The 11,126-nt window shown below is 47.2% G+C and overlaps 1 pseudogene; it reads left to right on the top strand.

Moving 5' to 3' along the window:
• The first annotated feature begins 965 nt into the window (after positions 1–965).
• LOC127044051 (olfactory receptor 51G2-like) lies at positions 966–1,726 on the top strand (annotated as a pseudogene).
• Positions 1,727–11,126: the final 9,400 nt, after the last annotated feature.

Genomic DNA, 11,126 nt, shown 5'->3' with positions numbered 1-11,126 from the left:
ATTTCTTCAGTACAGTCTTACTTTAATCTTGAGCTGATGGTGTCAAATTTGCAAATGAACTGAAGCTCAGCAGTTTCTCTTTGGAGTCTGGTCCTGAAGTTTTTTAGCTGCAGGATGGCTACCTTTAAATCTGCTATTGTGTGGCCAGGGAGGTTGAAGTGTTCTCCTACAGGTTTTTGTATATTGCCATTCCTAATATCTGACTTGTGTCCATTGATCCTTTTACGTAAGAATTGTCCAGTTTGGCCAATGTACATAGCAGAGGGGCATTGCTGGCACATGATGGTGTATATTACATTGGTGGACGTGCAGGTGAATGAACCAGTGATGTTGTGGCTGATCTGGTTAGTTCTTGTGATAGTGTGGCTGGTGTAGAGGAACTGGGTGTTTATATGGGTTACCAGAAAATCTAATTACAGCAGTGAGGATTGTTTTTAATAAAGTATAGGAAGGGCTCTAAACCTTCCTGATTTACACCACAAAATATGTGTAAGTGCTGGGTGTCAGGAGGAAACTTTCCCTGGAAGCTGGTTATCTCATAGCTGCCTATTGAAGGGCTTCTTCCCCCTTTCTCTCCAGCATCGGAAACTGGCTACTGAGCTAGATGGAGTACAGGTCTTATCCAGTCTGGCAGTGTCTATCTTCCCATCAGTGGTGTAAATCCAAGACTATGTTTTTGATGATCTTCCTTGAGATCCTGGGAGTCTCTAGACTTGCATTGAGAGCAGAAAGATGTCTTGTTAAATATAGTCGAGTTTCCTGTTCTTTTTCCTTTCAGGAAGGAAAGTTGAAAACCCCTGGGACCTGCCCAGTACATTGTGTCAGCTGTCAATGACACCAAATCCAAACCTGGGCTGGAAGATGTCCATTTCTGGATCTCTATCTCTTTCTGCTTAATGTATGTTATTTTGATAGTAGGAAATTCAGTCATTCTGTTCATTATAAAAACAGATCCAAGCCTCCATGAGCCCATGTACATTTTTCTTTCCATGTTGGCCGTCACAGACCTTGGCTTATCGGTAACCACCATGCCGACGATACTAGGCATATTCTTGTTTAAATCTAGGGAGATCAGCCTCGATGCCTGTTTTGCTCAGCTGTTTTTCATCCACTCGCTTTCATACACTGAATCGTCCATGCTCTTCTTGATGGCCTTTGACCGCTTTGTCGCGGTCTGCAATCCTTTAAGATATGCGTCCATCTTAACCACCCCCAAAATAACCAAGATGGGAAAGTGTGTGTGCTAAGGGCAGTGGCTTTAATATTCCCACTCCCCTTTCTCCTGAAAAAGTTCCAGTATCGTTGAGCTAATGTCCTCTCCCATTCCTTCTGTGTGCACCAAGAAGTCATGAAGTTAGCTTGTTCAGATATCACAGTCAACAGCATCTATGGCTTGTCTATTGCATTGTTAACAGTGGGGTTAGACTCGCTGCTCATCTGCCTCTCTTATGTGATGATCCTCAGAAGAGTGCTGAGCATCACATCCCACATGAAGTCCCTCAGGCCCCTGAACACCTGCGTGGCCCATCTCTGTGCTGTCTTGCTTTTCAACACACCAATGCTTGGCTTGCCTGTGATACACAGATTTGGGAATAGCTCTTCTCACTCACTTCAGATTTTCCTGGGATATGTATACCTGCTGGTCCCGCCTCTGATGAATCCAATCGTGTACAGCATGAAAAGCAAACACTTTCATGAAAGAATAATCAGGGTGTTCTTCCAGTGACAGGTCAGTTCATCACTTGGCTATGGCACTGGTGACTTAGGAGACAAAAAAGATGGACCACAACCACCTATTCCATCCTGGACCGTTCCATCTGAGAACATATGAGCTACTTATCTCCACTTTGTAGAGAGGTTCAGATGAGGTCTAAGCCCTGGCACAATGGGAGATGGATGTCCTGACCCGCTGGTGAGGGAGGGCAGTGCAATGGGGGAAGGAGACCAACGGAGGCAGTGAGATGAACAAAGTTCTTGTGTTTCTGGAGAGACAGGGGACTGGTGGGATGTTGGCCCATAAAAAGCCATATCCTTGGCTGCTCTGACTTCAGAATTCCTGTTGATGCAGTTAATAAAGAGAATGGATGTGGCTATTGTTTCCCATTAGACCTGGCCTGTCACTTTCAAGGCTCTGGTTAAAAATCTACATGCCATGAAAAAAGCTGCAGAGCCATGATCAAAAATGAGTCCAGTCCTCTTTTCTGGCACGCGACCCTGGCATATTGTTCAGTGCATAAGCCTTTGTAAGCAAGGTCTAAATGAGTTTCCCCTGACAGCTAGCTGGGAGTGGAAGAGACTTCAGAAGCAAATGGTATTTACATCAACACACCTAGTCTTCCTAGATACTCAGCAGATAGTGGTGTTGCTCAAAGTGATCTACTTTGGCTGGTGCTGGGTTACAAATCACCATCGTACTGAATTCAGGGGTAGGGAAATGTTGTTATCAATGTTATTTTCTTTGTTGTAAGAACAAAGGTGAGGAGAACTGTGCTTAACCTCTCCCAAATGAGGGATTCTCACTCAGCTGAAAGGACCTTCAGCTGGGGAAACATTCGCCTTTAACAGGCAAACAACTTGGAATATCCTTTCCCCCTGTTCCAGCACACATGACTGTTTAAGGACAATTGCTTGGAGATTGGGATAGCTCCCTTCATGGGCAAGTCATTACCCCAACAAACACAGGAACATTTCCTTCACTGTTACAGTTCTGCACAGTAATTTTCTACAGAGAAACATTTCCCTGAGCCTTATCTAATGCCAGATTTACTTCTGAGATACCAGCTAGACACTCATTAACTAAACTGAAATTTAGTAAAAAACAGAAGAGAGTATGATTAAAATATTTCTATACATTCAGACATGAGTTCAATTCATTGATGTGCAGATTCATCGCACAGATGGTGAGCTTCGAAGTTTCAAAAAGTTCCTTTAGAATTCAGTTTACAATGTCAAATTACAATGTCAAAATTTCATATTCAGGGCATACCAGTTGTGATGGGGCAAGGCCAGATGGCTACAGTAAAGTACTGAGGAACAGGTATGTTAGCCCCAGGCTAAACAAATCCCTAGGACCGTGGTAACCAAATGGCAGTTGCTCCAGGTTAATCAAGGCACCTGGGGCCAATTAAGATCTTTCTAGAAGACACTGGAGATAGCTACATTGATTATAACAGCTACAGCCAATCAAGGCAGGCTATTCAGGGCACCTGGGTTTAAAAAGGAGCTCACTCCAGTCAGGCGGGGAGGAGCCAGAGGAGAGGAAGTGCATGTGAGGAGATGGGAGCAAGAGGCACAAGGAACTGAGACTGAGAGGGTGTGCTACTGGAGGAATGAGGCATTATCAGACAATCAAGCATTATCAGACACCAGGAGGAAGGTCCTGTGGTGAGGATAAAGAAGGTGTTTGGAGGACGCCATGGGGAAGTAGCCCAGGGAGTTGTAGCGGTCATGCAGCTATTACAGGAGGCACTATACACAGCTGTAATCCACAGGGCCCTGGGCTGGAACCCGGAGTAGAGGGCGGGCCTGGGTTCCCCCCAAACCTCTCAACTCCTGATCAGACACAGAAGGAGTTGACCCAGACTGTGGGTTCCACTAGAGGGGAAGATCACTGAGGTGAGCAAATCCGCCAATAAGCACAGGACCCACCAAGGTAAAGGAGGAACTTTGTCACAACTGGTGTCACAGGTGGGATTTTTGGTGTCCACAGTGTGGCGGAAGAAGGAGGGTGATTAAAAAAAAAAAAGAGAGGGTTAATTTTTTTTTGTCACTACAATGGATGACGTAGTGCGGGCACTGATACAAGCCATGGCAGCCCAGCAGGAGGCTACCCGTGTCCAGGCAGCCACCTAGCAAGAAGCAGTGAGGCTGCAACAAGAGACTAATCGCCTGCTGATGGACCAAGCTGCTCAAGACCGAGCTATGTTGCGGGAACTGGTAAACCAGGTAAAGACCCTCACAGAGTTGAACCGTGGCCATGATGGGACGCGGCTCATACGGGCTAGCCATTGGCTGCAGAAAATGACATGGGAGGATGATGTAGAGGCATACCTTTTGGCCTTTGAGAGGACAGCCCTATGGGAGGCCTGGCCTCGAGATCAGTGGTCTGGCATCCTTGCCCCATTCCTGTAGGGAGGCCCAGAAGGACTACCATGATCTGCCTGAAGAGGCTGCAGCAGACTACTCCCAGCTGAAGGCAGAGATCCTGGCCAGATCTGGAGTAACAATCGCAGTGCGGGCCCAGTATTATCATGACTTGAGGTACCAGGAAGACAAAACCCCGCTGTTCCAATTGTATGACCTCATCCATCTCGCACGAAAGTGGTTGCAAACAGAGTCCCGGAGTCCAGAAGAGATCCTAGAGGTTCTGGTTATTGACCAGTACATGAGGGCACTGCCACCAGATCTCCGCAAATGGGTAGGCCAGAACGATCCGTCCACCTTTGACGAGATGATCACGCTGGTAGAAAGAAGCATGACAGCCAGGGAATTGACCGAACTACCAAAGGAAAGCCCCTTTCATAGCAAACACCCAACCCCAGCCCTGGAAGGTGGGACAGCCAAATCCCTGGGGAGTCCTAGGTGGTGGAGGAAGAGGAGGGCTGAAAACCAGCAGAGACTCCAGAAGGAAAGGATTGGCCTGAGTGGGGGGAACCCTGGGACTAAACCCCCTAGCCCACATCATAGGAGAATAATTAGAAACAATTATAGGTGTTATTCATGTGGGGAGTGGGGACACATAGCAGCACAGTGTCCCAGCACCGAGGAGCCTATGCAATGCAACTTGGGGGATTGGGAGGTCCCATGCATCTTTATCCACCTTGCGGGCATCGCGTTAGCCCCACATAACTACACCAGGCTGGTGAAGATAAATGGAGCAGAGACTACAGCACTTGTGGACTGTGGAAGTGCTATCACCCTTATATCGGGTAAGCTGGTAAAAAGTAGCCAGCTGCTACAAGCCAAACACATAGCAGTGACATGCGTTCATGGGGCCATGAGCCATTACCCCACCATCCCAGTGGAGATAGAGGTTCAGGGGAACCCCATTAAGGTGACAGTGGGCGTAATTCCTAAACTCCCATATCCTGTAGTTATTGGGAGGGACTATCCAGGGTTTGATAAGTTACTCCTGGAAAGGCTGGAGAGAAGTGGAGACCCTGTTGGCAGTGACTCATCATTGGGGGGTGTCAACCCCCAATGTTTTCTGAGTTTTCTCAGGATCTATTCTCAGCCCCCCAAAAGGCCCGGAAGACAAAAAAAGAAAGGAAGGCCGCGAAGGCTTTGGGAACCCGGATCCTGACCTAGGGCCAGAAGACCGCTCTAGTAGGCAGATAGACACGAGCAGCCATCAGAGAAACTACCAACACAGAAGGTGAGCCAGAGGCTGGCCCCAGCCATGATGGCAATGAGCCATTGGAAGAAGCAGAAGCCGGACCCTGGGAGCTCAAGCAGGTTAGTCCTGGGATAGAGACTTTGGGACGGGACCAGGCAGAGGACCCTAGATATGATAACATCAGGAAAGAGGTGGCTGAGATAGATGGGATACCAGTGGAGGGGAAGGTCTGGGGTCCAGGACTCTACTTTATAGGAAAGAAAGATCTCCTGTACCGTGTGGTGCAAATGCAGGAGCAGGAGATACATCAACTTCTCGTGCCACGAAAACATCAAAAAGCCATATTGAGCCTCGCCCACAGTCACCTGTTTGGAGGACACTTAGGGGTAGAGAAAACCCAGGCCAGGATCCTGCAGAGGTTTTTCTGGCCAGGAGTACATGAAGATGTCAGGCGATACTGCACCTCTTGTCCAGAGTGTCAGCTACATAGCCCTCGCCCACACTTATGGGCCCCTTTGATACCTCTTCCAATAATAGAGGTACCATTTGAATGCAAAGCCATGGATCTGTTGTGCCCCTAGAGAAGACAGCTTGGGGCCACCAACATGTGCTGGTTGTATTAGACTATGCAACCCGATACCTGGAAGCTGTCCCGCTACGCAACCCAGCTTCCAAGACAATAGCTAAGGAGCTAGTACAGATCTTTTCCCGGGTTGGGCTACCCAAGGAGATACTGACTGATCAAGGGACACCTTTCGTATCCAAGTTGATGAAAGATCTCTGTTCATTGCTCCATGTACAAGCCCTGTGGACTGTATACCACCCACAAACAGACCGTCTTGTAGAAAGGTTCAATAGGACCCTCAAGGCCATGATCAGGAAAGTGGAGAGCCGGGATGGGAAAGACTGGGTCCAGTGAATTTCTCCTGCTGTTCTGTCCCTCCCTTACTTCCTTATCATCCTTACTGCCCCCACTCAATCGCCTGCCCCTCCTGCATTCTATCTCCCTGCTCCTTCACTCCACCCAGTATTTCTCCTCCCTGTCCACTCACGTTGTTGCTCTCTTCTCCCTCCTCCCCTGTCCCTCTGGCCACTTCTGGTATTAAGCTCTATGAATGTACCAGTGCTGTTGAAAGGTAATTGCTTGGACTAGAAATTTGGGACTACATTTGAAACAGGAGCAAATGTTTTCCTTTGTTTTAGAGAAGGGAGAGGTTGTGTGGGAAGAGAGGATCTAGGGTGTGGGCTGAGCAGCCAGAAGGAAGGATCCATATGAACAAAGCAACCTATAGAGGAGGTTTGAGCTAAACTTCCTGTTTGATTATTGCTAATTTCTGCATTAAGAAAAGTAAGCCCCAGGAAGGGGGAGAGCTTGTATAACACATGGGGCACTGTGTGTGACATTTCCCTCTGTTCCTGATCCTGATATAGGTCTGTTACAGCTCTCAGCTAAAGCCTCTGGTCTTTTAGCTCAAGCTCACTGGGTCTTGCTTTTAACTGTGGACGTTTCCAGGTCAAAGGGTCTCTGCTCTTCTAGTCCCAATCCTGGTTGAACCATGGGATGTGAGGAGGCAGGTGAAAAATATTAAATGAAACAGAAAAGAACACATAGAGATTGGGGAGCTAACTGCACAGGTCAGAGCTCTCCAGACAGTTCTTTAGAAGTGGACAGATGTTTATGTGGGAGCTTAAATTTTTCACAACCAGTTTGTCAAATGGAGGAGGTTGCAGGAGTGGAGATTGGAGAAGAACACTGAGAATTAACAACTAAGAACATAGCACGTTAAAGGATGTAGATGCCCTTATTATGGTTTAATAGTTTCAATCCAGATCCTCAGCTGGTGTAACCGCGTGTAGCACCACTGATGTCAATGGACCAGATACTCAACCGGTGTAAATTGGCCTAGCTCCAGTGATATCAATGGATCAGATCATCAGCTGGTGTAAACTGATCTAGTTCTGTTGAGCTCCAAGGATCAGATCCTTAGCTGGTGTAAACAAGTGTAGCACCACTCATATCAATGAGCCAGATCCTGAATTCATGTAATTCAAGTATCAGAGGGGTAGCCGTGTTAGTCTGGATCTGTAAAAGCAGCAAAGAATCCTGTGGCACCTTATAGACTAACAGATGATTTGGAGGATGAGCTTTCATGGGTGAATACCCACTTCATCAGATGCATGTAGTGGAAATTTCCAGGGGCAGGTACATATATGCAGGCAAGCTAGAGATAATGAGGTTAGTTCAATCAGGGAGGATGAGGCCCTGTTCTAGCAGTTGAGGTGTGAAAACCAAGGGAGGAGAAACTGGTTTTGTAGTTGGCAAGCCATTCACAGTCTTTGTTTAATCCGGAGCTGATGGTGTCAAATTTGCAGGTGAACTGAAGCTCAGCAGTTTCTCTTTGAAGTCTGGTCCTGAAGTTTTTTTGCTGCAGGATGGCCACCTTAAGGTCTGCCATAGTGTGGCCAGGGAGGTTGAAGTGTTCTCCTACAGGTTTTTGTATATTGCCATTCCTAATATCTGATTTGTGTCCATTTATCCTTTTCCGTAGCGACTGTCCATTTTGGCCAATGTACATAGAAGAGGGGCATTGCTGGCATATGATGGCGTATATTACATTGGTGGACGTGCAGGTGAATGAACCAGTGATGGTATGGCTGATCTGGTTAGGTCCTGTGATGGTGTCGCTGGTGTAGATATGTGGGCAGAGTTGGCATCGAGGTTTGTTGCATGGATTGGTTCCTGAGCTAGAGTTATTATGGTGCGGTGTGCAGTTACTGGTGAGAATATGTTTCAGGTTGGCAGATTGCCTGTGGGTGAGGACTGGCCTGCCACCCAAGGCGTGTGAAAGTGTGGGATCGTTGTCCAGGATGGGTTGTAGATCCCTGATGATGTGTTGGAGGGGTTTTAGCTGGGGACTGTATGTGATGGCCAGTGGAGTCCTGTTGGTTTCTTTCTTAGGTTTGTCTTGCAGTAGGAGGCTTCTGGGTACATGTCTGGCTCTGTTGATCTGTTTCCTTATTCCCTCGTGCGGGTATTGTAGTTTTGAGAATGCTTGGTGGAGATTTTGTAGGTGTTGGTCTCTGTCTGAGGGGTTAGAGCAGATGCAATTGTATCTCAGTGCTTGGCTGTAGACAATGGTTTGTGTGATGTGCCCGGGATGGAAGCTGGAGGCATGAAGGTAGGCATAGCGGTTGGTAGGTTTTCGGTATAGGGTGGTGTTAATATGACCATCACTTATTTGCACCGTGGTGTCTAGGAAGTGGACCTCCCATGTAGATTGGTCCAGGCTTAGGTTGATGGTGGGGTGGAAGCTGTTGAAATCGTGGTGGAATTTTTCCAGAGTTTCCTTCCCATGGGTCCAGATGATGAAGATGTCATCAATGTAGCGTAGGTAGAGAAGGGGCGTGAGTGGACGAGAGCCGAGGAAGCGTTGTTCCAGGTCGGCCATAAAAATATTGGCATATTGTGGGGCCATGCGGGTGCCCATAGCGGTGCCACTGGTCTGGAGACATATACTGTCATCAAATTTGAAATAGTTGTGTGTGAGGATAAAGACACAGAGCTCAGCAGCCAGTTGTGCTGTGGCATCATCAGGGATACTGTTCCTGACAGCTTGTATTCCGTCTGTGTGTGGGATGTTCGTGTAGAGAGCCTCTACGTCCATGTGCAACTCTTAACTTTGCAGTGAAGACAGGCCCTTAATCTGGTCCTAGTTTAAGTCAATGGGGAAAGCACACATATGGCTGGCTGAAACTCAGTAAACAGCAAACCTGTTGATGACACACAAGCATTGGACCCCAGCTTGACACAGCTAAGAGAGAGTGGTCTTGCAGAGCAAAAGGAAGTGAAAAGCATTAAAAACTATTTGTCTCATAGTTAATATTTTATAGCAAAACTACATGCCAATGTCTTCATTTACAGACTTTCATAATTTCCCAGGTAGAAGGTATGCTAGCAAACCTGATCTACTTAAAATGGATTGTGATAGGTATTATTGTCCTGATAAAGCAAGGTACTTAGGCATAGGCCTAACATTCAAACACATCGACTTCAATCCTTGCTGAAATGGGTCCGTAATCCATTAATAATGATACTTCAAAATAATTACCTACAGATCAATTGCCAAATACTTCCTGCATGTCACATTATGAAGGAGCAAATAAAACAATCCTCCACTGTATTATTACAGGCAGAATTGTAATAGCCTAGAGTCAGGTTTAAAATAATGAATTCCCTTTTTATGTTTTGTTAAAAGCCAACTCTCTGCTACCCCGTAATCTGTTCCAGTAACACTTTAGGTTATTCTTTGTCTAAATGTACATTGCTTATCAGTGTTATGATTGGTACTTGACATATTATGCCATCTGACTTCTGGACAACCATACTTGTACCCTTCCTGCACAGTGAAACTTTTAAAAAAAAAAGTTCTCAGTAAACATGTTCACATCTGCACTGAAAAAAAAATGCAACAGAAAGTCTATTAAGTAGCCAGAGTGACCATGCAAACTTCTGCAATTGTTTAAATATTTGATTGTTTAAATGTCATGGAAGGCAGCTAATGCCGAGCATTGGATTCCTCCTCAGGATCTGCAAGTCTGAGCTGAAGCACACTCTTTACCCAGTCATTCAGGTGAATGAGCCTCTGATAGTGTGGCTGATGTGATTAGATCCTATGATGGTATCCCCTCAATAGGTATGTGAACAGAGTCAGCAAGAGGCTTTGTTGCGAGAATAGGTTTCTGGGTTAGTGTTTTTGTTGTGTGGTTGCGGTAGGTTTGTGGGCTGTCTGTAAGAGCGGGCTGACCTGTCTCCCAAGATCTGTGAGAGTGAGGGATTGTCCTTCAGGATAGGTTGTAGGTCCCTGATGATGTGCTGGAGAGGTTTTAGTTGGGGGGTGTGGCAGAGTAACAAATTTGCGGCCCCTAGGCCCTCAAAAAATTGCCTTGCACCCCCCCATGCGCCTGCTCACCTCCACTCCCCCACGACAAGCCTGGTAGGAAGAGAGGAGAAGGGGAGTTGTGGCGCTCTCGGGGGATGGCGGCAGTGGAACGGACTTGAGCTGGGGCGGGAAGCGGTTCCCACCCCTGCTCCCGGGTTACTCCCCGCACCTGCGGGCCGCAGCTCACTTCTGCTCCTCCTCCTCTGAGTGCGCCGCTACTCGCTTCTCCCTCCCTCCCAGCACTTTCGCGTGGCAATCCTGGGAGGGAGGTGGAACGAGGGAATCGGGGTGCGCCTGGGGGAGAAGGTGGGCCAGGGATTTGGGGAAGAGGCAAAATTGAGGAGGGGACTTCAGCAAATTTGACACTCTAGGCCTAGGCCTTGTTGGCCTAGGCGATAATACACCGCTGGTTGGGAGCTGAAGGTGATGGCTAGTTGTGTTCTGTTCCTTTCTTTGTTGGGCCTGTCCTGTAGTAGGTGACTTCTGGGTACTTTTCTGACTCTGTCAATCTGTTTCTTCACTACAGCAGGTGGGTATTGTGATTGATAGAGATCTTGTAGGTGTTTTTCTCTATCTCTAGGGGTTGGAGCAAATGCGATTGTATCGTAGAGCTTGGCTGTAGACAATGGGTTGAGTGGTTGGTCTGGATGAAAGCTGGAGACATGTAGGTAAGTCTAGAGGTCAGTAGGTTTCCGGTATAGGGTGGTGTTTAGGTGCCCATCGTTTATTAGTGCTGTAGTGTCTAGGAAGTGGCTCTCTTGTGTGGAATGGTCCAGGCTGAAGTTAATGGTGAGGTGGAAATGTGTAAAGTGTAAGTGTCCCTCTCTGAAAGCCAAACTGCTCCCTGTCTT

The sequence above is a fragment of the Gopherus flavomarginatus genome, chromosome 1, assembly GCF_025201925.1.
Source record: "Gopherus flavomarginatus isolate rGopFla2 chromosome 1, rGopFla2.mat.asm, whole genome shotgun sequence".
In the NCBI taxonomy this organism is placed as follows: Eukaryota; Metazoa; Chordata; order Testudines; family Testudinidae; genus Gopherus; species Gopherus flavomarginatus.
The sequence above is the reverse complement of the archived record's forward strand: the minus strand, read 5'-3'. Positions and strand labels throughout refer to the sequence as shown.